Source organism: Canis lupus, chromosome 7 (assembly GCF_048164855.1).
Source record: "Canis lupus baileyi chromosome 7, mCanLup2.hap1, whole genome shotgun sequence".
Lineage (NCBI taxonomy): Eukaryota > Metazoa > Chordata > Mammalia > Carnivora > Canidae > Canis > Canis lupus.
Window position 1 is genome coordinate 26043120 of NC_132844.1, and position 26748 is coordinate 26069867.

The 26748-nt window shown below is 36.9% G+C and overlaps 1 protein-coding gene across 4 annotated transcripts in view; it reads right to left on the reverse strand.

Annotated features, from left to right (window-relative positions):
- Nucleotides 1-26748, reverse strand: part of HTR1E (5-hydroxytryptamine receptor 1E) — a 94655-nt gene that overhangs the window by 12053 nt on the left and 55854 nt on the right. For 2 of the 4 annotated variants that reach the window (XM_072832144.1, XM_072832146.1), the window contains exons 3-4: nucleotides 16552-16686; nucleotides 16274-16414 (exon numbers count right to left, since the gene is read on the reverse strand). The exons of the other annotated variants lie outside the window; for them this stretch is intronic. The gene's annotated coding sequence lies outside the window, so the exon portion shown is untranslated. The remainder of the gene's footprint in view (nucleotides 1-16273; nucleotides 16415-16551; nucleotides 16687-26748) is intronic. 4 annotated transcript variants of the gene reach the window in all.

A 26748-nucleotide genomic window follows, 5' to 3' on the forward strand; every position in this document is an offset into this window, starting at 1 on the left:
TTCCTCTTGATCAGTCTAGGTAAGTATTTTTAAATTTTATTAATCTTTACAAAGAACCAGTTTCTGAATGACTTGATTTCCTATATTACCTATTCTTTATTTAAATACTTTCAGCCTTTATATTTATTATTTCCTTCCTTTACTTACTTGGGCTTAACTCACTCTTCTTTTCTAGTCTCTTAATGTAGAAGCTAAAATAGTTGATTGAAAACTTTTCACCACCAACATAAGCATTTAGAATTATAAACTTTGCTATTAGCACTATTTTAGCTGCATCCTACAAATTCTAGTATTTGTATTTTCATTATTTTTCAGTCAGAAATATTTTCTGATTCCTTCATGGTTTCTTTCTTTCTTTCTTTCTTCTTTCTTTCTTTCTTTCTTTCTTTCTTTCTTTCTTTCTTTCTTTCTTTCTTTCTTTTTTTTTTTAGATTTATTTATTTATTTATTCAGAGAGAGCGAAGAGAAAGGCAGAGACACAGGCAGAGGGAGAAGCAGGCTCCACGCAGGAAGCCCCATGTGGGACTCGATCCTGTGTCTCCAGGATCACACCCCGGGCTACAGGCGGCGCTAAACCACTGTGCCACCGGGGCTGCCCCCTTCATGCTTTCTTAGTTGATTTTTTTTTTTTAATTTTTAAAATTTTTAAAATTTTTATTTTTTAAATTTATGATAGTCACAGAGAGAGAGAGAGAGAGAGAGGGAGAGAGAGAGAGGCAGAGACATAGGCAGAGGGAGAAGCAGGCTCCATGCACCGGGAGCCCAACGTGGGATTCGATCCCGGGTCTCCAGGATCATGCCCTGGGCCAAAGGCAGGCGCCAAACCTCTGTGCCACCCAGGGATCCCTCTTAGTTGATTTATGCAACATTTAGGAGTGCATTTCTTTTTTTTTTTTTTTTTAAGATTTTATTTATTTATTCATGAGAGACACACACACGCAGAGAGAGGCAGAGACACAGGCAGAGGGAGAAGCAGGCTCCATGCAGGGAGCCCGATTTGGGATTTGATCTCGGGTCTCCAGGATCAGGCCCTGGGCCGAAGGTGGTGCTAAACCGCTGAGCCACCCAGGCTACCCTAAGAGTGCATTTCTTAACTACAAAAATATTTAACGATTTCATGTATTCTTTTAAAAATGACTTTTAATTTCATCATACTCAGGCTCACAAACAGAGTCTGTATGATTTCATTTGAAATGTATTAAGACTTGTTTTGTGGCTCCATTTGTAGTCTATATTGGTGATGTTATATGTATGTTTAAAGAGAATGTACATTCTATGATTGTTCCATGTAACTTGCTTGACAGTATTGTTCAAATTTCCTATACCTTTACCAATGCTTTCAGTGTACTATACTTGCTCTCAATCTCCATCCACCAGTGGATGGGGGAAATATCCTGGGAGGCAGGAGGTCTCTGAATGATCAGGTGGGGCAAAATATATTCCTTTCCCTTTTTTTTTTTTTTTTAATTCCTTTCCCTTTTTGACTTGCATTAGATGGTGATACGAATGAGAAACAGCATTTTATTGTGTTAAGCCACTGATGTTTTGGGGTTTATCAGTTAAAGGAACTAATTATTTACCTTAAGTAACACATCCTTGGGTGATTTAATTTTTGGATGCTTGGTTTTACATTTTGAAAAGTGAGGATAATTATATCGACTTTACATATTTATAGAAAAAATGAAATGAGATAGCATTTGGCAAAGTGCTGGCACATTTCCTGACACCTAAGAGGTACTCAATAAACATTTGTTCAGTCTATTGTTTGCTGAGCATGCTCATATGTAGATAGACTAATGGATTTGTTATCTTCATATTGAACTAAGAGGTATTTACTGTGTTTGTGTCCTTGAATATTTAATCCAGCCCTTTAAAATATATTCTTCAGCTGGGATGTCTGGGTAACTCGGTCAGTTGAGTGTCAGACTTTTGATCTCAGGGTCTTGGGATGGAGACCCCGCATCAGACTCTCTGCTCAGAAGGGATTCTGCTTGTCTACCTCTCCTTATGCCCCTCCCCCAGCTTGTGCATGCTCTCTCTCTTTCTCTTTCTCTCTGAAATAAATATTTAAAAATAAATAAAATGTATTCTTCAGCAATAAAAGTGATGAAACAAAATGTAAGTCTTATATATATTGATCAAAATATTATTCTTTAGTCAATCTCCCTCACATAGTTCCTTTTTAAACATTCATAGTTGAATTTGACTTTAGGGTCTGTTTTTAAGGAAATTCATACCACATGTATTATAAGTTATGCTCATGCCTTTCTTGCATCTTTTGGAAACACAATTATATGTTTCTATCCAAAGATGAAGAGAAAAAGAGCAAGGTAGTTTTCCCCATCTACATAAAGTTGATGTGGAAAGCAGACTTATGCCTTTTTTAACCCATTAAGTCACTTCCTTCATTCAGTCATTTTTAATATTTAAAATCAGTTAACATATAGTGTATTATTAGTTTCAGAGGTAGAGTTTAGTGATTCATTGGTTTCATATAATACCCAGTGCTCTTTACATCATGTGCCCCTCTTAAAGCCCATCACGCAGTTACCTCATCCTTCCACCCAGCTCTCCTTTAGCAACCTTCAGTTTGTCTTCTATAGTTAGGAGTCTCTTATAGTTTGCCTCCCTCTCTGTTTTTATCTTATTTTATTTTTGCCTCCTTTCCTCTATGTTCATCTGTTTTGTTTCTTAAATTCCACATATGGATGAAATCATATGATAATTATCTTTCTGATTGACTTATTTCGCTAAGTGTCATACCCTCTAGTTCTATCCATGTCGTTGCAAATGTAAGATTTCATTTTTTATACCTGAATAATATTCCATTGTATATATACATCACATCTTATTTATTCATTTATTGTTGGACCCCAATGTTAATTGCATCAATGCCCAGAATAGCCAAAATATGGAAAGAGTCTAGATGTCCATTCATGTATTTACAGTCATTTTGAAGGGATTATTATTTAGAAGACAAATCCAACAAGGTGTCAAAAGCAAGAGATGGGATTTAGTTGGGATTTGGAAGGGGTGACGAAGGTTGGAGAGTCTGGATTAGGGCTGAAACCTTCAGGGTTGAAAGCAGAGAGCTAGAAAAGGATGTAATTTAGAGGACTGGTTGGCAAGAAGGAGATACGATTTATTGGCAAAATGGTTTTACTACTTTAGAAACGATAATATAAATGTCAGACATTATAAAATCCTAGATAACATAAAAGAGAATTTAGAGAATTTTTCAAATTTGAAGGGTTTGTCTAAAACTTATGTTTTTAATTTGAGTCTTTTACACCATTAAACAGACTCTATTGGATAGTCAGCACACTTATGTTTCTTCGAAATCTGGTTAGTTTATTGGTTTGGGCTTTTACCTTATTACTTTTGCTGACCTATAAAGGAGAGCCTCAATTTTTGTCATGTTCAGAATATATTCTGCTTCTCAGATCACTACACAAATAATACTCAGGTCATTCAGTGAAGAACAAACATTGCTTTTCCTCTTATTGTACAGTGTGCTCTTGTTACTCCTGGCTTTTGAACTCAGTTAGCTTCCCCAAGCCTTCTTTAACTGTGCTTCTGGGAATAGGCAATGCGCTAGCTATCAAACTCTGTCATGCCCCAGGCAGGAGCATACAGCGAGATAAATTTGTATCATCTATTTTTTAAAATAAAGTTTTTGTTTTGTTATAATTTTAAATTTATAGAGAAGTTGCGAAGATAGCACAGAGAGAATGCCCATCACCCAGTTTTACCCATTGTTAGCAACTTTTTTTTTAAACGATTTTTATTTATTTATTCATGAGAGAGGCAGAGACATAGGCAGAGGGAGAAGCAGCTCCTCACAGGGAGCCCGATGCAGGACTCGATCCCAGAACCCTGGGATCACACCCTGAGCCAAAGACAGATGCTCAACTGCTGAGCCACCCAGGTGTCCCCCCATTATTAACATCTTACATTATGGAGCACATTTATCAAAACTAAGAAAGCAATATTATTCATCACTATTAACTAAACTCCAGACCTTATTTGGACTTAGCCATTTTTTCCATTAATACCTTCCATCAGTTTCATTGTAGGATGCCACACTGTAGTTAGTCATATTTTCCCAGTCTCCTCTGCTCTGTGAAAATTTCTCACTGTGCTTGTTTTTCATGATCTCAATGGTCTTGGGGAGTACTGGCCAAGTATTTTGTAGAATGTCTCCTCATCTTAGTTTGTCTGATATTCTTCTCATGATTTTTCTGAGGTTATGGGACTTGGAAAGAATACCATGGAGTTGAAGTGCCCTTCTTGAATATAGATAATAGTGAAAGGGAGTGGAGGGGAGGGGAGAAGAAATGGGTGGGAAATGTCAGAAGGGGAGACAGAACATGAGAGACTCCTAACTCTGGGAAACTAACTGGGGGTGGTGGAAGGGGAGGAGGGCGGGGGGCAGAGGTGACTGGGTGGTGGGCACTGAGGGGGGCACTTGACGGGATGAGCACTGGGTGTTATTCTGTATATTGGCAAATTGAACACCAATAAAAAATAAATTTATTATTAAAAAAAATGAAGTGCCCTTCTCATTACCTTACATCAGAGTACATCAAATCCATGTGATATCACTGGTGATGTTAACCTTCATCACTTGGTTGAGGCAGCTTTTGCCAGGACTCTCCACTGCAAAGTGACTATTTTTCCCTTTCCTTGCTCTATTTTTTGGAAGTGAGTCATTAAATATAGCCTATCTTCAAGGATAGGGAATTAAGTTCCACCTCCTGGAGGGGGGAATATGTATATATATTATTTGGAATTCTTCTGTAAGATTTGTCTCTCCTCTACCACTTATTTACTTATTCAATAATTTATATTTATACTATACATCTATACATTTATGATTAAGTCCCAACGAAGCAGTAGCCTCTAGGTTTGGGAAAATTACCTTTATAAAAGTGCTGTTGTGGGCACCTGGATGGCTCAGTTGGTTAAATATCTGCCTTCAGCTCAGGTCATGATCCCAGGGTCCTGGGATTGAGTCCTGCATAAGGCTCCCTGCTCTGTAGGGAGCCTGCTTCTCCCTCTCCCTCTGCCTGCTCCCTCTCTCTCTGTGTTAAATAAATAAATAAAATCTTTTTAAAAAAGCACTGTTGATGCTTATTTACATTATTTGTTTATCAATATGGACTCATGAATATTTATTTTATTCTTTGGGTTATAATCGAATACTGCACTATTTATTTTTTTGCTTAAATTGTTCCAGGTTTAGCTATCGAGAGCTCTTTCAGTTGGCGGTTGTTGCATCATCTCTTTTATCACATTGTTTTCCTTTGTGTAGAATGGATTGGCTACACCTCTTTGAAAGGTGTGGGGGAAAAACAATCTGCTCTGTGAGGTATAGATAAGGTTTTAGTCAATAGAGAGTCTCTATTGCCAGCAAATAAAGCCTTTTAATATGAAGGACACCTGTAGAATTGTTATTTACTTTTCAGCTGAGAATAATAAAAATGAACTTTATGAAGTGCCTGTCATTTAAGTGAGCTGGTGCTCGAGGTTATATTAGCATATTTAAAAAAAATGAAATGACTTTTTTTTGACCCAGCTTTAATGATACCACTGAAGTACTCAACTTCTCAGAGAAGATCTGGGCTCCTTCCTATGCTGTGCATACATTTTTTTCTTTTGACTCTTCTGCACTGCAACGTGCCTTTGTGGCAGACCCAAGGGAATGAAGATTTAAGCTAAGTGCAGAGCTAAGGCTTCCTACCGGGCTTCCACTTGGGGAGGCATTGCTAGCTCATTCCACTTGTCTCTGCTCCAATTAGTTCCAAAGGCATTTGCAGGTACCTTTTTTTGAGGGGAGCCCAATCCACTTCAAGGTGAGAAATAAGAGATAGTGAGTTGTAATGAAATGGAGGGGTCAAGAGCAGAGACTTCCTTGAATGCATCTGAGATCTAATGATGGTTGGTTGTGTGGTCCTGAAAAAGACATTCTATTCCGGTGGGTCTCAGTTTCCCTATTTGTATAATTAGGGCTTCATTATTTCTGAGCATCTTTCAGATCTAAAATCCAATGATTTTTATGCTACAATTTCATGGTGGTTGGAAGAAGAGTATGTGCATATATTTACAATTCAGTTCCAAGAGTGAAGTAACCTCTAGTTTCAGGGAAAATATATATAAAAATGTCCTGTTGATGCCTAATAAAATGCCAGTTTCCTGACATTTATGTAGCACTATTATTTTTCAAATTTACTTTCACTTTAATTTTCTTGTTTCAACATTTTCTGCTCATAACTTTGGACACATGATCTTTCTATCAAACATATACATTTATCTATACACTTTGATACTCATGTTGATATTTAGTTATCTCCCTCTGTTCTTTGCTGGTTTTCTCCCAGTTTGTCACTTGTTATGAGTGATGTGTGATCTCTCACATTTATGCAAGTCTTGGGATTGCCTTTGTTCCAGACTATTTTAAGGATATTTGCATAAAGAGTAATCATGAAAGGTAGAGATTAGGAAAGAGAGGCATGCTTATTGTCTAGTATGATAAAGATAATGCCTCTTTTTGGGGTAATGATTAGGATGCTTACTGCCCATTATGAAATATTTGGGTTCTTTAAGCTTAGTCTGCAACCTGTAATGCATTCACTGAATGTGCAAGTCATTTGATCCCTTTTGCATCACTATGTGAGTTTGGGCTTGGGAAACTGGTACAAGAAAATGCTAATACTCTGGCTATTGCTACTGCTATAATAAAGTCCTTACTCTGACTCAGGAATCTCTTGTCTTCTGATGGCTTCCACGAAACTGTGGCATGCTTATTTGTTAGCTTACAAGTAGGATAAAATTTCAGATTTTGACAGTTCTTTGTAGTGTATTTTCCATTGTGAACTTTTAGTTGGTTGTGTACAATCACTAGTTTGGGGAGTTTGTCCTCTTGATTCATACTTACCTTGAACTTGATGTGGTATCATAGAAAGAGCTGAGAACTTGGATTCCCAGAGAACTGGATTTAAGTATACATTGGGTCACTTTCCAGTTTTATAATGTTGGCAAGTTACTTAATATTTCCAAGCTTCCTTCTCTTTTTAGTGAGATCACCCACTTCACAAGGTTACTGTGTAGGTAGAATAAGATTCTATATACCTGGGCTATCCAATATGGCAGCCACAGATGACCATTTAAGTTAAAATTAAATTAAAAATCAGTTCCTTGGTTATACCATTTTTCAGATGCTCAATAGGGGGCTTTGTTATGTTTCTTTTTACTTTGATGAACCCACTTAGTTGCTACGCTATTATCAGCAAAAGTCCTTCTAGAATATAGTTAATTAGATTTCACTATTTTCCTGCAAAGTGTTGAAAGAGTCTATAGGGATTAGCAGCACTAATCAGAATTTGAAAGAGCACTGATATCTCTGTAAATATTATAGGATTATAATATTTATTTTTTTCTTCTTAAACTGATACATGTGAGGTACTTCAAATGTAATAGGAAAGGCAAATAGTTTCACCTCATATAAACGCCAACCCATGGGTCCTGACTAATGGGGTGCTGGGCTGAGGAGTTCATAGGTGGTGTCTAGACTCAGAAGAGAGCTATTATTGACTAGTGATGGATCACTAGCAACTAGCCTAGATTGATATCTGAAAAGCTAAGATTTTTTATTATCCTAGAAATAAAAAAGAAATCATTATCCTTCCAAACGGCAGTAAAAGTCTTAAGACCATTGTCTTGATTCAATCTAATTTCAATTCCAGTTCTGCTTATAGGAAAACAAATTCTTCCAATCACTATGCTTATGAATTGAAGCTCTTATCAGAAAACCAATAGAATTGTGACCCTTTATGCACTTGTTTATTGTTTATAAGAATCATAGCAAGGAAGTGATGTAAGTTTCTTCCCTTCTCTATAACAGCACAAATAACAGCAGTAGTTGTTACAGAATACACCCATGTAAAATATAAAATCCAGCCTGGAAGGTGATGTAAGTCTATTCTCACTAGGAAGTTAAAGACTCTGAGTTGTTTCTCACAAAATACAGTCAAATTTATTCATGTTCTGCAATTTGAGCTAGTTAATAAGCAGTAAGTAAGCACTTTATGGCCCAGCACTTATTAATTATGTGTCTATATTTAGTGGAAAGTAAACTAACAAGAAGCTCCATATTGGGATACCTGCTGAATGAATACTGACAAAAAATAGAAGTACTAGAATAATATAATATCTGTTCCTGAATCTGATACTCAGTAAAGCAAAATAGTAGCGCTTTCGGCACAACTGGTAACTAAGTCTATGAACAAAAGATGTCTTATCCTGTTCTACAATATAATGAGTACCTGTTGAGTAATAGAAATACCCCAAATTCAGAAGGAGTCCAACTTTAAATATGCTATTGTGAGATGAAGTATAATTACAATTTTTGTCTTTTTTGGTTGTTTATTCCATCCCTTAACTTGGCTCAGAAAGAAATGGTTTGAATGATATGTTTTCAGCACATTTGACAAGAAATTATGGGAAAAAGAGAATCTGGTTAGGTCATGAAAACATTTTCAGAAGGACATTCAAGTGTTTTGATTTCTAGAATGTTTGCCTTTTAGCATTCATCAAATTAGTCGGAGTGCAAGGTTTCCAGCATAGAGTGAATATGATGTGCACTCTGTAGTCAGAACCCTAGGACTCAAGACCAATCTTTGGTACTTGCCAATGCCTTGCCTTTGATGAAGAAAGTAGGCCTACATGGTCCTCAGTTTCCCTAATTTGTCTGTTGCTGGAGGGTAGGATGGACTGGAACACTCATTTTCTTCCCTGCAGTTTCCTATGGAGGCAGAGGGAATATCTGCTTTACTTCCCAGGAGAGAGCAGCAGCATATTCAGCAACAATGTTCTACCTACCAAAAAAACTTAAGAGAGAGTGTGAGGTTGGGGAAAGTCTGGCATTTGAGCCTACCCCTTCCTCAGCTCACAGACCTGCCTGGGTGCAGGGCAGGTTGGAGCTCACATGCTCAGGCTGTCAGTAAACAGACCATCAGACCACGTGAGCTGGTTCTAGCTACACCTCAGTTCTCTCTGTTTCAGCTTTATAGCGTGACACTTGGTGGAAAAGTCCGCATGATCATTCCCTGGTTATCTTGAGTGCAGGAGAGAGGGACAAAAAATGCATTTTTTTTTAACCAGGTGGAAAGTGAATTTGCCAACCAACTTGAATAAAGCAGATGCCTCGATTCCCATTTGGAGACTTGTGATTTTTGGAGGACTAACTAAGCTAACATGTAAAGGCATGTAGGTCACACTTGGCACCTAAATAAGTCCTATGTAGGTACTAGCTATGATTATTATGATTATGATTATCATCATTATTATTTTCAACTGGTTAGATTGCAAAAGATTGGCATTAGCACTCCCAAACTTCCAACATGATTCAGCACTGGTACCTGATTCGCAAGGTTGTCATGATCATCAATCTAGATAATATGTACCAATTTGCTTTGTAAAATATAAAGCACATTATATAATAGTGATGATAATGGAGTATTTAGGGTTTTTATGTGACTTCATGGGGTCATATTTCTTGCCAAGTTCTCATTTCTCTCCTGGCTTTTCCAAGACCATTTCAATCTTTTGGTCAAATAACACAGTTAAGCATTATGGCTGAATTAGTAAGTATTTTGTTGATTTCCCACCATGAATAATTCATGGTAAAGATATTTCATAAACAGGCCGTCTCTTAACTCTCTGTTGAAACAAAGCTGTCATGGTTCTGGGCTTATGCCCGTTGTGCTATTTTAAAAGAATTCAGAACATTTATGTAAGAACCCAAGATTGTGAATAGAATTTGGATAGATGTCAATAGTGTTTTAGTGTTAACCCAAACCTGGATTGAACTCCTTTTGCTTTAAATATCTGCTAGTTCTCTTTCTAAGGCAAAGTATATTCATTGAATGGCCAGGACCATTTCTTATTCTTACTATTGTCTTGTGGTCCCGACTAACCTTGTCCTAATTTATTGATTCAGCAGATAGTTATGAGTACCTACTTTGGGCAGTTACTATTGCAACTGTTGGAGATAGGAGGCAAATAAACAAATAAAAAACTATATGTTCCACAAGTTTATATTCTTGTTCCTAGCATAATTTACCTAAAATGAAATATTATTTATGTCTCCTTTAAAGACAGACTTAAAAGCACATTTTATATAATTCCCAGGACACTGTTACTTATAGGAAATGTTTTAAATACATACATACATGTAAACCTTAAGGGTTTATTGAGTTATCAATTTAGTTCATCAGATTAAACTATCAGTATTATTTGCATATTTATTATATAATCTTTAGGGTGTTTATTGAGTTATTTATTTCATCAATTTAACCTATCAGCATTATTTGCATATTTATTTTACAATCTCCCATTAGGAGAAAAGTACATGATTGTTTTCAGCATAGATTTTACTACTGATATTTTTGACTTCATACTTTTAAATAAGAGCTTTATATTTTCCTCAAGATCTTTCAGTCACTAAAACCTCCTTATTCTAGAACTTGAGGTATATACATATCTTGGAAGAATATCTTTAAAGTATGACTGTAAGAACCTAGCAATAAGAATGTGTATGTTCCTAAATTAGCAGCTCTTAAGTCAACATGTTGTAGAAATTAATTATGTCTTAGGAAGTAATTTTTTTTTTTTCTAAATTCAATCGAAAAAAAGAGTTACATGTTAAATTAGATGTGAAAAATCGTTCTCTGTGTTACAAATTGTAAATGACTCAAGTCCAGAAAAGATGAAAGGGAAAAATATTCTATTTATTCAATAGTTTAAGATAATCAAACCTGGCTTATTTAAAGGAAACAAAAGATAAATTTGCATCATTTCTTCGACATATTAAAGATATTTCTGAATTTGCAATGTAGCCTGCCATCCTTAACTAAGCTTCTCTTTTGCATGGCCTCTTTCTTTCTTTTTCTACTTTCTCTAATCAGATAACATAGACTTCACACTGGGAGGTTTAGGGTGTGAAAACTTCATGGTAAGTAGAATATAATTAAATTATGTGATCTGATAATGAATCAGTAATATGCTATATTCCATAAAGATTTGACTGGCTTTTATTCAAATTACCCAGTTTCAGGCTATTATTTTTAGAACTTTCATATTTCATAATCTTTCTTTATTTCATTTATTTCCCCAGGAGAGAAAGCTCAGGATCTTTTAAATTCTGCATAGTTAGATTTCAGACTGGTCTTTAGCACCTTAAAAATCCTTTGTCTGGAAGAGAAACAGATAATTAAACTGAAGACACAAATTAGGTCCACCAGTCTGAAAAGGTGTAGAGCATTCTTTTAAAGATTTTTTTTATTTTTTAATTTTTATTTATTTATGTGCTGCTCATCCCAGACCTCTCTCCAGGGCTGACCCATCCCTGGGTCCTCCTTCCCTCAGTCCTTTCCTCACTTCTTTACAGGTATGTCTCCTGAAAGCACCTGCAACAAACATTATGCACACAATTTCTTCATCTCAGAATGTTTTCAGGAGATCTAGTCTCAGACAGAAGTGGAGTGGTCTAGAGCAGTGCCTCCAAACTTTCTTTATTTCTCAAAGACTAGTAAAGGTCAAGATTTTTTTTCTTTTTTTTAAAGATTTTATTTATTTATTCATGAGAGACACACACACACAGAGGGGCGGAGACATAGGCAGAGGGAGAAGCAAGCTCCATGCAGGGAGCCCGGATGTGGGACTTGATCCCAGGACTCCAGGATCATGCCCTGAGCCAAAGGCAGACGTTTAACCACTGAGCCACCCAGGCATCCTGAGAATTTTCTAAAGCACAATTAGAAGGCATATGTGTTCTAAAAGGAATTGGAGTGGGGACAATTGGGTAATTACGGAGGAAAGAAAGAGGAGGTAGATACTTATGAAAAAATGTGGTCTATAAATAAGAGAAGAAAGAGAGAGGGCTTTATAATGCTTAGAGACATGCTACATTCATGTGTCAATTGCCCTTGTTACAGAGTTTGAGAACACTGACATTTGAGGCCAAGCCTACTTGGTTCTCATTCCTGAGGGATTGGTGGATGTTGCTAGAGGGACATGTGGAGGTGCTCAGCATGCAGAGGCATGCTACTATTTTATCACTCTGGCAAGTCCCTTCACCAGCTTCTCTTCTATTTCCATAAATGGAATTGAGGCACAGAGTCTCTGATGTCACTTCCAGCTTTAAAATTCTATGGTTCTCATGCATGTCCCTAATTTCATGTCTAATAGGAACCATCAGTATTGCTGCTTCTTGATTGCTTTAGTTTGAAAGGGCCTTTTTCAAACTGACATAGAGAATGCTAAATATGCTATTTTAAATTAAAATTAGATAAAGACACTAGCAGATTACATTAAAATACAGCAAATCCTCAATGACTTTTTGAGTCTAACAATTATGGCTTCCCATGAACCTTAACATTTCCCTGAATTGCAAAAATTGTTTACCATTTCACAGGTAAATATTTACATGCTTAAGTAATGACTCCACAAAGCTATGAGAAATCAAGAGGATAATTTATGCTCTAGAGTAGATATGTACTTTGTAATTCAGCTCTATTGAAAAACTCTCCTTAATATCTTTAATATTTTCTTCAATGTTCTAGAACAAAGGAAAGGGCTATTTGTCCCCTGTGAAGACTGAAGTATTCCATGCAAGCTGTAAGATGGGGCTTGCCAGAGTCCTATAGCTGGTTAATGAAAAGACTGATCATAGTCAGTGCCTCCAGACCTAAAGCCCAGAACACTTTTCATTGCATCACACAACCTATTCAGTCAGTTCCTGAAAAGACACAGACACGATGAGCTGATGGTGGCATTTGAGATCATTTGTATACATGGATTTTCCATTGATTGGCTCAGTAAACTATACGTACACACCTACACACACTCCACACACAATTTATGTTCATAACAACTTAAAAGAGAAATATGATTCCAATGTGAAAGAGTATAGGTTGGACATGGAATCAAAGCAAATTGTCTTAAGTTTACATAGACACTTCATTCTTTGACAGTGATAAAGTAGTGCCAGGTTTATGGAATTAGAAGAGTATTTTTGCCTGAGGGAAAAAGGGTTGGATTTACTGTTAGAAAGTTAATGATTATGAGATACGTATTTGTTTTAGTCAAACATTGTCAACATGAAGGATAATGACTAAAAACTAACATTAACAAAATGGAAAGAATTCTAAAATATACAGCTTAGTCCAAAATGTATGCCAAAGCTGTTGCAGAACCAAATGTCTCCATCTTTTAATGAGTCTTCCTTCTGTGGTTGTTCAGGCAGTGTCAGTGTTGGGTGGTATCTGTTGGTTCTGTCAGATTCCTTTTCCATCCTTGACCCTATTTGGGACCTCATGGTCTGGCCTCTTCAGACAAGATAATCCAGCTCCTCTTTGCTCAGTTTTTGTGTAGATTTGGTCAATGAGAGGCTTTGGTAAGGAGGTTGGAGGATGGGGAGAGACTGAAAATAGTGTTTATTTTCCTAGCCTCTTTCCTGTTGGGCTGCTGTTTGGGAGTTTCTGCATCCCTCACCTAAGGTCATAGTTCCTGTCAGGTGAGCTTGTCTCACTAGTTTAGCTTCTGAGAAAACCCCCTCCCCTTTCCTGTTCCAGATTAGGAGTGCTAATAGCTTTTACTGTTGCCAGTCCTAGACTCCTTCACCAGCACTGCGGCTTCCCTTAATCTTGTCCACTTTTGGGGTAAATATAGATGTTCTCTGATTTATGATGGTTTGGGTTTATGATTTTTCAACTTTATGATGGTGCAAAAGTGATACTTAGTAATGAACTGTACTTTCATGTTTGAATTTTAATCTTTTCTGGATTAGTGGCATGTGGTCCAGTCCTCTCTCCTGATGCTAGGCAGCAGCAGTGGCAGCCATAGCTCCCAGCCAGTCATGCAATCATGAGGGGAACAACTGATACACTTACAACCATTCTGTTTTTCACTTTCAATACAGCATTCAATCAATTACATGATATATTCAACACTTTATTATAAAATAGGCTTTGTGTTAGATGATCTTCCCCAACTGTAGGCTAACGTGTATTCTGAACCTGTTTAATGGAGGCTAAGCTAGGCTCTGATGTTGGGTAGGCTAGGTATATTAAGTGCATCTTTGACTTAGGATATTTTCCAATTTAGGATGAGTTTATCTGGATGTAACCCCATTGTGAGTCAAGGAGCAATCTGTATTCCATTTGTTTAAATATCTTCAATTACCCTTTTTGATTGTGTCTTACTTTCCTGCCAGGACTTTGACTGACAGATAAACATCTAATTTGTACATGCAATACAATATACTGTCATTAAGTATCTTAAAGGATCCAATGGCTTCCTATGTATTTGTTGTGTTTCCCACAACAAACTGTAACAGATTCAAATACATACAGAACTACTTGCCATATCCAGCAGGCATTTTTCTTATATCTTTCCTCCCTTATACTTACCATGACAAAACTTTAAAAATATGTCTTATTTTATTCTTTCTGTCTCCTTTCCCTTTTCATGGTAATTTCTCTGACCACCTACAGTTGTTACTCAGTTTACAGCAATAATTTTAACTTTTTGAGTCATGACTCCTTTGTGAATTACATGAAAATAGAATTTTTCTCCCTAGAACAGTATATAAAACACATATATAACAAATTTGAATATGATTTTTTTTTGTTTTTTTGTTTTTTTGAATATGATTTATTTTACTAAGCTGGAAATTGATTTTTTAAAAGATTTTATTTATTTATTTGAGAGAGGAGGGAGAGCATGAGCAGGGAGGGGAGAAACAAAGGCTGTCCCTGCTGAGCAGGCAGCCTGACATGGGGCTCAATACCAAGACCTATGAGATCATGACCTGAGCCGAAGCCAGCTGCTTAACCAACTGAGCCACCCAGGCACCCTAAACTAGAAATTGGTTCTGTGATTGGCAAAGATCACATAAGCTCTAATAGGGATTTTCTGAAGATAATTGAAATAAGTCTAATTTCTACCAACCCCTACCCCAAAAACTCCCAAAGTAAATATTAACTCTGAGCAAATTAAGATATCTGATGGTAAACTTGAAAAAGAAGTTGTCATAGCAACGTGAAAGTTATCTTGGGTCCTAAGTTGATTTTGACATTTTAATTTTGATGGCAGCCAGTGCTTAAAAACTGTGACTCGAAGGTAGGTTGTTGTCAAAGAATATCAGAATTTCCAGGATTCTTTTGGGTTGAATTTATATAGCATAATTTTCATTGTCCTCAAATCAGTAAGTTTACCTTTCCCAAACTGGCATTATTGATTTCCTCTATGCCAGAAAAGAGAGGACCATGAGTCCATATTGAAGTTTTATTTTATTTTTTAAAAGATTTTATTTATTTATTCATTAGACACACACACACACACACACACACACACGTGCGTGCAGGGGAACAGACACAGGCAGAGGGATAAGCAGGCTCCACGCAGGGAGCCCGACATGGGACTCGATCCGGGGTCTCTAGGATCAGGCCTTGGGCTGAAAGGCAGCACCAAACCGCTGAGCCACCGGGCTGCCCCATATTTAAGTTTTTTTTTTTTTTCTTTCATAACAATTAATTTATTTTTTATTGGTGTTCAATTTACTAACATACAGAATAACCCCCAGTGCCCGTCACCCATTCACTCCCACCCCCCACCCTCCTCCCCTTCCACCACCCCTAGTTCGTTTCCCAGAGTTAGCAGTCTTTACGTTCTGTCTCCCTTTCTGATATTTCCCACACATTTCTTCCCCCTTCCCTTATATTCCCTTTCACTATTATTTATATTCCCCAAATGAATGAGAACATATAATGTTTATCCTTCTCCGACTGGCTTACTTCACTCAGCATAATACCCTCCAGTTCCATCCACGTTGAAGCAAATGGTGGGTATTTGTCATTTCTAATAGCTGAGTAATATTCCATTGTATACATAAACCACATCTTCTTTATCCATTTATCCATATTTAAGTTTTAAAGTTGTCTAAATAGAAGGAATCTGTGCGAAAAGTCTCCAGTGCTTCCAATTATTTTCAGATTTCTTTCTGCAGGGAAACTGAGACAGCCTTATAACTCTTGACTCTAACATATAAAAAGCACTTTCCCCAGTACCACAAGGTTGGCATAGATATCTGCCTGCAATTCTGGCTTTCATATTGGAGCTTAGACTTGGTTTGATCAACTAGGATGCTTTTGGCTGCAAAAAAATCCCAATTCAAGGAAAAATTACATAGTAAAAAAGTTTAATATCTTACATAACAGAAAGTCCAGAAGTAGAATTAGTTCTGGTCAGGTTGATTGACTCAGTAATCAAGAATCCATATTCTTCTTGTATTTCTGCTCTGTCATCCTCAGTGTGACAGTGTTGAATTTAGACCTCGTGTGGCTATAAAATCCTTACCAAAAAAAAAAAAAAAATCCTTACCAGCACTATCTGATGCAACATACATTCTTATTCACATCCTAAACAAGAGGAAACCCTTTCACCCAAATATAATTGGACCAGTGTAGACCATGTGACTTCTCTACTTACAACAGGAGCCAAACCAATGTCATATGTTGACTACTTTCAATGAAGCAGGAACAACTTGACAGTGAGGTCTGTTATCCCTCAGTCACTGGGTTGGAGTGGGAGGGAGGGCAGAGCTAGCCAAACAAAATCAGGACTCTATTAGGAAGAAAGAAGGAGAAATGGGTTTTGGGAAGGTAACTAATGTTCTTGATTGATCTTTCCAGTAGTTTTATAATGGCACCTGTAGGAAGTATATAGAAAGATTTACCTCAGCTAAAAATACCTGTCAATTAACATAAACCATGAATTAACTCTATTGAGTTACTCTGAGAATGGGTATTCCTTTCCTCTAAAAGTTTTGCCTTAAGTTATATTGTGTTTCAAGAATACTTTTTAGAAATCCAGCAATCATATATGTAATAGAGAAAAACTTTATATTCCTTTATATTAATAGGTTTTGACAAGAACCACAACACTAGACAAGACATCTTTCTGATGGTTAGTAGGGAATTAAATCTGAAGCGTTGACATAATTATTTACAGGACATGTAATTTCTTCCTTTATCAAAGCAGGAAAATCAGATGGGATGCCAAGCATTGCAGGTGTTCCACTTATACATATATTATCCGTATTTTTCCTTATTGAAGTTTTGACTGAGAACCTTCTCACCATTTGCAGATGTTGATACTTTTATAGTTTTATTTTTTTTAAAGATTTATTTATTTATTCATGAGAGACACAGACATAGGCAGAGGGAGAAGCAGGCTCCATGAAGGGAGCCCGACATGGGACTCGATCCCAGGACTCCAGGATCACGCCCTGAGCTGAAGGCAGGGGTTAAACCACTGAGCCACCCAGGGATCCCCACTTTTATAGTTTTCAAAAGTGACTCTCAAAGTAGGAATAATTTAAAAGTGTCATGAAGCAAATATATAGATAAAATCCAGAAGTTGGTTGTACTAAACTTCTGGATGTCAGTTTCATTCAGTTGTGTATTAGGGAAGTGTATGAACCAACTGTTTCTCAATGACATGTCAGCAATCTTGGAGTAGATTGGTGTTTTCATTTGATAGTGACACTCTTTTGGGGCTGATTACAGAGTTAGAGCCCTTTGCCATGGGATTTGGTGGGCAAATCAGACTCTCCTGACTGGCATCCTGCCACTCCCTTTTCCCATGTCTCCCATTTAGCCTCTCTCTTGATTTCCTCATTCTGTCTCTCTTCTTCCTACTTTCCTTGTTCCCACCTTTTTATTTTCTTGTTTTCTCATCTTTCTCCCTCCTTCTGTCTTCCTTAATATCTTTCTTGTATCCCTTTTGTTTTTGCCATTATTCTTGTTATATCAGAAGAATCTTTCTAGCAACAGAGTGCAATAGGCAGTGCTTTTCATTAAAAATACAATAATTTTATTCTCTTTTGCCAGTTTTTGATCTTCAAAGGAATGAGTGACAGTGAAGGAGTATGAGTGTGTGGGCACATGTGTGTGATATTTAATAACGAAAAACTGATACACTTTCTCTTTTAAACAATGATTACATTGATGACTGGCCTTGTGGGTATAAAAGGAGGAATTCCTATTCCTTGAGTGCATTTCACATATTCTAATAAGTCAGAGTTTGGCCAAGGAATTTGAGGTATTAGAATGTCCTTAGACTAAAAGTTCTACCAGTGTCTCTTTTCTTTTAACTTAAAAATTTTATTATTTGTAAACAGAGTAAAGAGGATGCCCATGTATGGGGCAGCCTGGTGGAGTGAGAGGTACAGACATAGGATGGCCTGGAATGGGTATTGGAGCCCAAACAGGGTAAAAGTTGGCATTCACATGGGGGCCAGTGGCCCAGCATGAGGATGTCAGAGATAGAACAGGTTGAAAAGGGTTTACAGTGAAGAGAGTATGTAGAGTAACTTGGCATGGGATTTCGTGACTGAACAGGTCGGGAGAACATCCGCGTGTGGTTGTGGTCTGAGTGAAGTAAGGAGTACTTCTATGTGAGGGAGATAGTAGTTTCTAAGAGAGAGACTGGTTACATATAAGGCAAGTGTTTAAATAAGTAATTATATTAAAGTTTATGGAAGCCTGGTTCCTTACCTTTGGAAAAATGAATTGCAAATATGGAAAAGGAGAAGCTATAATAAAAGTGAAGTTAGAAGGTTAAATTATATTCTGAAAACCTTGAGTTTTAACATAGACCGATGTCTTAATAACTATAGATGTAAATGTGTGTAGATTTGTATGTATGTGCACATACAAGTATTCCAAGATTCCTAATCTCTGTCCACTGTGTGGTCCTGGGAGCATTGATACTCCAAAAGCAGTAAGAACTCCTATGGCTGAGACTTTGGCTTCTAAATACTATTGTTAAAAGAGCCAAAAGTCCTTGTAGAAATGGATGATTCTAGGCCTGAGGCAAGGCAAGTACAAATAAGCTTGAAACATCTTATACCACAAAACAAGGAAATGCTCAAAGAATGATGAGGATGAGTCAAAGGACACAAGAACCACTTTGAACAGTCTCCCACTGGTCCATTCTGTATCAGTGTGAGCTTCAAATAAATAGTGATAATATTGGATTATAGTTCATCAAATAAAAATAACAGTGAGTTCATACTGATAAAAATACATGAATGAATAAAAGTCTCAAAGTACATCACCACAGAATATTATTAATTACAAAGGGAAAAGAGTAACGTCAGAGTTGAGAAGACCGGCAGAAATCATCATAATCAAGTGACCAATGTAAACATAACCAATAAGAGAACAAATTGCAGTCATGTACTACTTAATAGGAAAATAGCATAACTTCTGTGTATTTTTATTAAAGATACATAACCTAGCTCAAGTCATGAGGAAACACTAGACAAACCCAAGCTGGTGCATGTTCTACTGGACCATAGTTTTCTAGTCTCAAGATTATAAGAATTAAGACTGAAATGCTGTTCCAGAGTGAATGAGATTAAAGAGACATGGTAATCAAGCTTAACACTTGCTTCCAAACAGGATCTTTTTATTGTAAAGAACATTACTTGAGTGAGGATTATAGTATTAATGTTTCAATATCAATTTTCCTATTTTGATGGTTGTACTGTGGTTATATAAAGAATGTTTTCTTTTTTTTTTTTTGGTAGGAAATATATACTAAAGTACTCAGGGGTGATGAACATTATCAGTTTGGCAACTTACTCTCAAATGGTTTAAGAAAAGTTCTTTATACTATAACTGCATTTTTTTCTGTAGGTTGGATTGTTTCAAAATGAAAATCATACGTATGTACAAAAAAGGCAAGGAATGAAAAAGGAGATGAAATGATTTTTGGTTATGGGCACAAGGATTTTATGGAGAAGGCATTTGAGTGGAAACTTGAAGGATGGGAGGGTCTGGCTGAGCAAAAATGAAGGGAAGATCATCCTAGTCAGAGGATGCATGTGGGCTGTGTGGGCTAATAGAATCTTTTGTTCTCTCTCTCTCTCTCTCTCTTTCTCTCTCTCTCTCTCTCTCACACACACACACACACAGACACATACACACTGCCTGGGTTTAGATTTATCATTTCTTGTGCAGACTAGTGCAGCAGTCCCCTAACAGATCTTCCTGCCTCCAGACAAGGATCCTAGAACCTACTGTGAGTGTTAAGCCAAGGATTTAGGATGAGAAGGTGGTTGGTTGCATAGGAGAGACTTGAGAGAGAAACACAATATTTTTCTCCAGGAAAGTAAATCCTTTAACTGAACACCAAGGAAGAATGCAACCTTGCTAGAGAATTTATACATCATAGATGAAGCTATGAAGTGTAACAATGACAACTATTTGGCTAATGAGAAACAGCAGCTATAAAATAAACTTTAGTCTTCCAGACTCTTTAAAAAGCATTTAAAAAATATATCTTATTTATTTATCCATGAGAGACACACACAGAAAGAAAGGCAGAGATACAGGCAGGGGGAGAAGCAGGCTCCAATGCAGGGAACGCAATGAGGGATTTGATTGCGGGTCTCCAGGATCATGCCCTGGGCTGAAGGCAGCGCTAAACCGCTGAGCCACCGGGGCTGCCCTAGAAAGCATTTTCTAAAGAGGGTTGTTTACCTAATCTATCTGCCCTGGGAACCAGTTTTAGTTATTGAAATAAAACTCTCATAAAAGCTATAAGCTATATGAATGCATTACAAAAATTTGTGATGGTAAAAGTTGAAAATAAATAGTAAAAATTATCCATCATCCCACAATTTTAATAATCACTGGCAAATTTTCTTCTTCTTTTTAAAGATTTAATTAATTAATTAATTAATTTAAAGTGTAAGCAGGCAGAGAGGTGGAGGGAGAGGGAGAGAGAGAATCCCAAGCCGACTCCACACCAAGCATGGAACCTGATGTGGGGCTTGATCCCATGATCCCTGAGATCATGACCTGAGCTGAACTCAAGAGTCAGACACTTAAACAATTGAGCCACCCAGGTGCTCCTCACTAGCGAATTTTCTTTTGTATTGCCCCATCCAGCTCCTGCCCCCTCCCATAGATATATGGGGTGATTCTCTGCCTTTGTGTGTGTGCGTTTCATTTCACTTAAAGATAATTATTTTGTAGTCATCTTGCCAAGTCATGAAGTAGTCTTTGAAACATGATTTCTGAAATTATAGATATGTTATTATTGCTAGAAATTTAGATTTTTTCCCCCTTATAATAAATAGTGCTGCAACGACTTTTTTTGGTGTGTTAATTATTTTCTTTTTTTAAATTTTTATTTATTTATGATAGTCACACACAGAGAGAGAGAGAGAGGCAGAGACACAGGCAGAGGGAGAAGCAGGCTCCATGCACCGGGAGCCTGATGTGGGATTCGATCCCGGGTCTCCAGGATCACGCCCTGAGCCAAAGGCAGGCGCTAAACCTCTGCGCCACCCAGGGATCCCTGTGTTAATTATTTTCTTAAGACAGCTCCTCAATGTGTAATTGAATCAAATGCTAAATATTTCAGGGATTTTTATACAAATGGGAAACCTGGCCTCAGAAACAATATGTCAATGTCCACAATCACCAACCATTATAAGGGTACCAGAGTCTTGTAAAAGTGGTTTACTTTATCTGGTTTAGGTAGATTTTTTTCTCAGAATGCTCAAAGTATTCATATACTCTCCTTGGCCTTTAAACCCTGCATAGCTAAAAATATGAAGCGTGGAAGAACGCATAAAGAATTTTTAATATATTTCACTAATAGAATTTAAACATTAACTTATGAATAGAATGAATAATGCTTTAGCTATCACTTGAGCTCTTTTAAGAAGATGGTAATTGAAACATGAAATTATTCAAGTGGTATAAAATTTTACAGTTAATGAAAGTCCTATTAACTAAAGTAGGTAAGACTTTTAAAAATTATTACAAAATAAATATTAAAGTGCTACATTAAAAATCGTAATGATGCAGTAGAACAAAACATTTCATATACTCAGTTGATACCCCTCTGCTTTGTGTATTATCTGCTTTGAGGATTATATGAAGTAACATTTTAAAACATTTTTAAATGGCTCTGTTTCTGTCCAGTACAATGATTATGGTCTTTATCACCCAGTTAACATATGCTCAGACAATCCAAACTCATTTTGGTGCCACTGTAGGCAAAATGCAATTAGGAAGGAAAATTTACTACTGTGAACTCATCATAGAACAAGGTCCCCAAACACATATAAGTGACTTTTGATTATCTACTACTTTGCATTCTCTCATCAGCAGAGACAATTGGAAGCTGAATAAAAACATAATTTTATTTGTAGAACTCAGAGTAATCTCTTATACTCATGATGTCTTCCTTTCAGAGTTTAGAGAGTTCTATGTGATTTTTATAATCTATAAAGATTCTGAAGATCATTGAGCCTATATAAGGAAAAGGGTGAAATAATCAGTTCTAAGAATAGGGATTTGATATGTGTAGTTATTATTATCATAGTATGCATATGTTCTAATAAACCTTTATTTAGAAAACCAGGCAGGGGCAAGATTTGGCTCATGGACTGTAATTTGCCAAATGCTGACCTTGAGGATACTCAGATGAGCTGGCTGCCCAAGGAGACTATGGTCCAGTCTGCTCCTCTGTGAGATGGAAACCACTGTTAGGACCTGGTGCTATGCTGACAGTCGTACATGTGGGCCCAATGGAAAACTGTATTTGGGAGTTTCTGACCGAGTAGTGGGTGCAGAAGCTGGAATGTGAGGGCTGTGCTGGAATAAGTTGAGTCTTTCTCATAAGAAGCACCAACTGTGAGCATAGCATCACATATTGAGAAGTTGAATCACTATGTTGTACACCTGAAACTAATGAAACACTGTGTCTACTATACTCAAATAAAAAAATTAGAAGAAAAAAAGAAGCACCAGTCGCCTAATTAAGATTAGGTCCAGGGCAGCCCTGGTGGCCCAGCAGTTTGGCATCGTTTTCGGCCCAGGGCGTGATCCTGGAGACCTGAGGTCAAGTCCCACGTCAGCCTCCCTGCATGGAGCCTGCTTCTCCCTCTCCCTGTATCTCTGCCTCTTTCTATCTCTCTCTGTCTCTGTCTCTCATGAATAAATAAATAAAATCTTAAAAAAAAGATTAGGCCCAATTTCCCCCCTTTCCCCTCCTTCACACACACACACAGACACACAGACACACAGACACACACACACACACACACACACACGGAGAGACATTTAGTTACCAGGACTAAGAGCTACAAACACTGGGGAGTGAAGGTGAATGTCCCCAACAGAGGTGAAAGCATTAAGAAACTAGACTGCTAGATATTAAAGTACAGAATCCTGCAGAGATACACAAGGACAATGTCTGACACAGTCTCAGCCGGGTTAGAAAGAGACCTGGGGAAATAATGTGTAAGCTGAAATCTGAAAGTAGAGTTAAGGGGAACATTGGGCTAGACAGGTAAGCAGAAGACAGATGAGACAGGTTAAAGCATTTGTTTTGGAATCTTCTCTACTTTTTCCTCATATTTTTATCTTAACTTTTCTTTGTTTCTATTTGCTATTTTTTTAAAAGATTTATTTATTTATTTATTTGAGAGAGAGAGCATGCACATGCATACAGGCATGAGCAGGAGGAAGGGGCAGAGAGAGAGAGGGAGGGGTAGAGGGAAAGGATCCCAAGCCCCCACACTTCGCTCCATCTCACCACCGAGATCGTGACCTGAGATCATGACCTGAGGTAAAACCAAGAGTGAGATGCTTGACCAACTGAGCCACCCAGGCCCCCCCACCCATTTGCTATCTTAATTCCAGCTAGGCATTTTGGCTGTTTTCTGCATACTCCTTTTTATGTATTCCTTGCCCCACACATCTATTTGGGTTCAGTAGGTCATATTTAACACCAACTGTGGTGAATTGACTCAGAGGAATTTCTAGATCCCTAAACTAAATAATAGTCTTAACATAGCACTAGTGTCTATAAAAGCATTTAATATCTGATGGTAGTGGCATTTCAAATTATGGGGGAAAGGTGATTATTCATTAATGAAGTTTGGACCATTTAGTAGCCATCAAGAAAAAACCCCAAGTTAGATCCCTGTCTCATATTAAATAAATTCCAAACGGATTAGTAATTTACCTATAAAATCATCATACTGGATGAAAAAGAAGGAGCTTCTTTTTAAAATAATCTTGTATTAACAAATACTTTTACAAAGATTAAGTAAACCCAAATTGATTAATTCATTAATTTATTAAAACTAGACAATTGTGTAAGGCAAAAAATGTCATTAAAAAAGTCAAAAGACAAATGACATGCTAGGAAAAATATATGCAATTCAGATTATGTACTAAAGACTAACAACCAAACCAAACCAAACCAAACCAAACCACAAAACAAACCTGAGAGTATATAAACAGAGTGCACAGAAAAGGAAATATTGATGTTTTTTTAAACCTTAAAAATGTTTAAACAGCCTCATAATTAGAAGAAAGGCAAATGAAACTACCATGAGATCTTTTTCACTTATTGGATTATCAAAGATCACAAATTTCCATAACACTGTGTTAGTGATAGTGGGGAAATAAGCACTCCTATACATTACTGCTGGGAATTTTAATCAATATAGATTTTTCAGAGGTGAATTTGGCAACAGGTATCAAAATGATCAATTCACATACACTTTGACCCAGCAATTCTCTTACAGGAAATTATATATTATATACATACATATATGTGTGTGTGTGTGTATATATATACACATATATACATACATACATATATACATATACTTGCAAAGTTGTTTCTACAGGCTGTTTATTGGATCATTATAACAGCAGAATATTGCAGAAACAAACAAAACAACCCTCCACAAACATCCTTTAAGAGTAGGCTAGTTAAGTAAATTATGGTACATTTGTACTTAATATATGATGCAACCATTAAAAATGATTAATGCAGCATGAAATAACCTCCAAAATATACCATAAGAGAAAGAAGTGGGGTGCAGAACAGTATGGAGCCACATATATAAACTGCATGCTAGTGAATGCATTTGTTATCTATGGAAGGACATACAAGAAAGTGGTTATGGTGACTGCCTTCGAGGAGGAAAACTAGTGGCTAAAAGAGGTGGGAAAGAGAGTTGTTTTGTGCATATATTGCCTGCCTATCTGAAAAATCTCTCACCTCCTGCAAAGCACAACTGTCCTTTGTTGCCCTACCCGACAGGACAGCTGATCCCACCTCCTGCCCAAGTTTTTGGTCTTCTCTTGAAATGACACTATCTCTGTTTAGTGCTCACGTCTTCCAGAGACCATCTGGCCACCTCATCTAATGAAAAATGCATTTAGAACCCTTTGTAAAATATAAAACACTGAACCCAAGTAAGGAGAAACTATCATTAGTCCTCATCTAATATTGTGAATTATGTTAATTTGACAAGTGAACTAAGGAAAAGTTGGAGTAGAAAAATAAACTTTCAGATCCTAAGTAGATTTAAGCTCTCCTATCTTCTGTGTATTTAATCTTTCCTTGTCAGAGGAAGAAGCATATCTTTCTGAAGTTTAGTATGGGCTTAGCTCATTGTGGGTGTTTAAAGAATGTTAAATAATAATAATAGCTATTTATGGATCATTGCACCACTTGATAATACTCTCCCTCCATTGAATCACACCTTTTAGCAAGCCATTTTTAAAATGTATTCCTAACTAAATTAAGGTGCAATAACTCACAGTGAAAATTGATATTTATATAAAAAAGAGAACTGGCACAAAACCAATGATTTAAACTGCAACTTTACAATTCTTTCTTGGTGGCATTAATAATGGTGCCCTTTTGAAATGTCTTTTCTTTTCAAATACCATATTATAACTGTGATAGGCTGGCTAGAGTGTATAGTCTTTCCATTTGCTGTTTCTTTTCCCCTACCCTTTGCTTTCACATTTTGTGATATGCCATGGGGGAAGGGCATCAAAGGGAATAATAACCTAATTTTAACCTGTAATTGCTCTTGCTCTTTAACTATGTCTGTGTTTTCACAGGCTTCCTGCTCATTACACTATATCACTTCTCAGCTATGGCACATGTGCACATGGGGGCTGAGATAATGATCTCTGAGAGCCCCTCCAATTCAGATGCTATATGTTTCTCTAGAGGAGATGTACATTTTATGTGTCTTGTATTGCTTTTGGTTATGAAGAAGTATGTCTGTTTAACAGGCCTGAACAAAATATTGACCCTTTAAAAGGATAAAGGTCCTTTAAGAATATGACCATGGAAGTGTTTAGAAACTTTGGGGTAAAGAAAATGCATATTCATATCTTTGAAGCTTCACAAAAATTGGTTATTCTTACCTAGAATGCCCTTTCTCTGCCTTGCAAACTCCTAGTGAGCATTACAACTCAGCCTAAACATCATCTCCTTTCTGAACCTTTTCCTAATAAAGAAAAGCCAGCACTGCTCCCTTGTGATCTTACAATACCACAACACTCTCTTGAGCTCTATACTTATCTGCTTTTGTGACAGCATCTTCCATCAGACTCTGAGCTCCTTATTGGCAAGAGTGTTTTTTTTTATCCATCTTTGAATCCCCAGTGGCTGGAACATGGGAAGTGCTCAACAAATGTTTTCTGAAGGAATGAATGAATAAATTATTGGAGGTAAGGAGTTCCGGGTTCTAGTCCCAGCTCTGCTGCTAATAATGTGTAACTGAGCAACTTGATTAACTTTTCCAGTTTTCAAATATAAAATGAAGTGATAATCTAAACA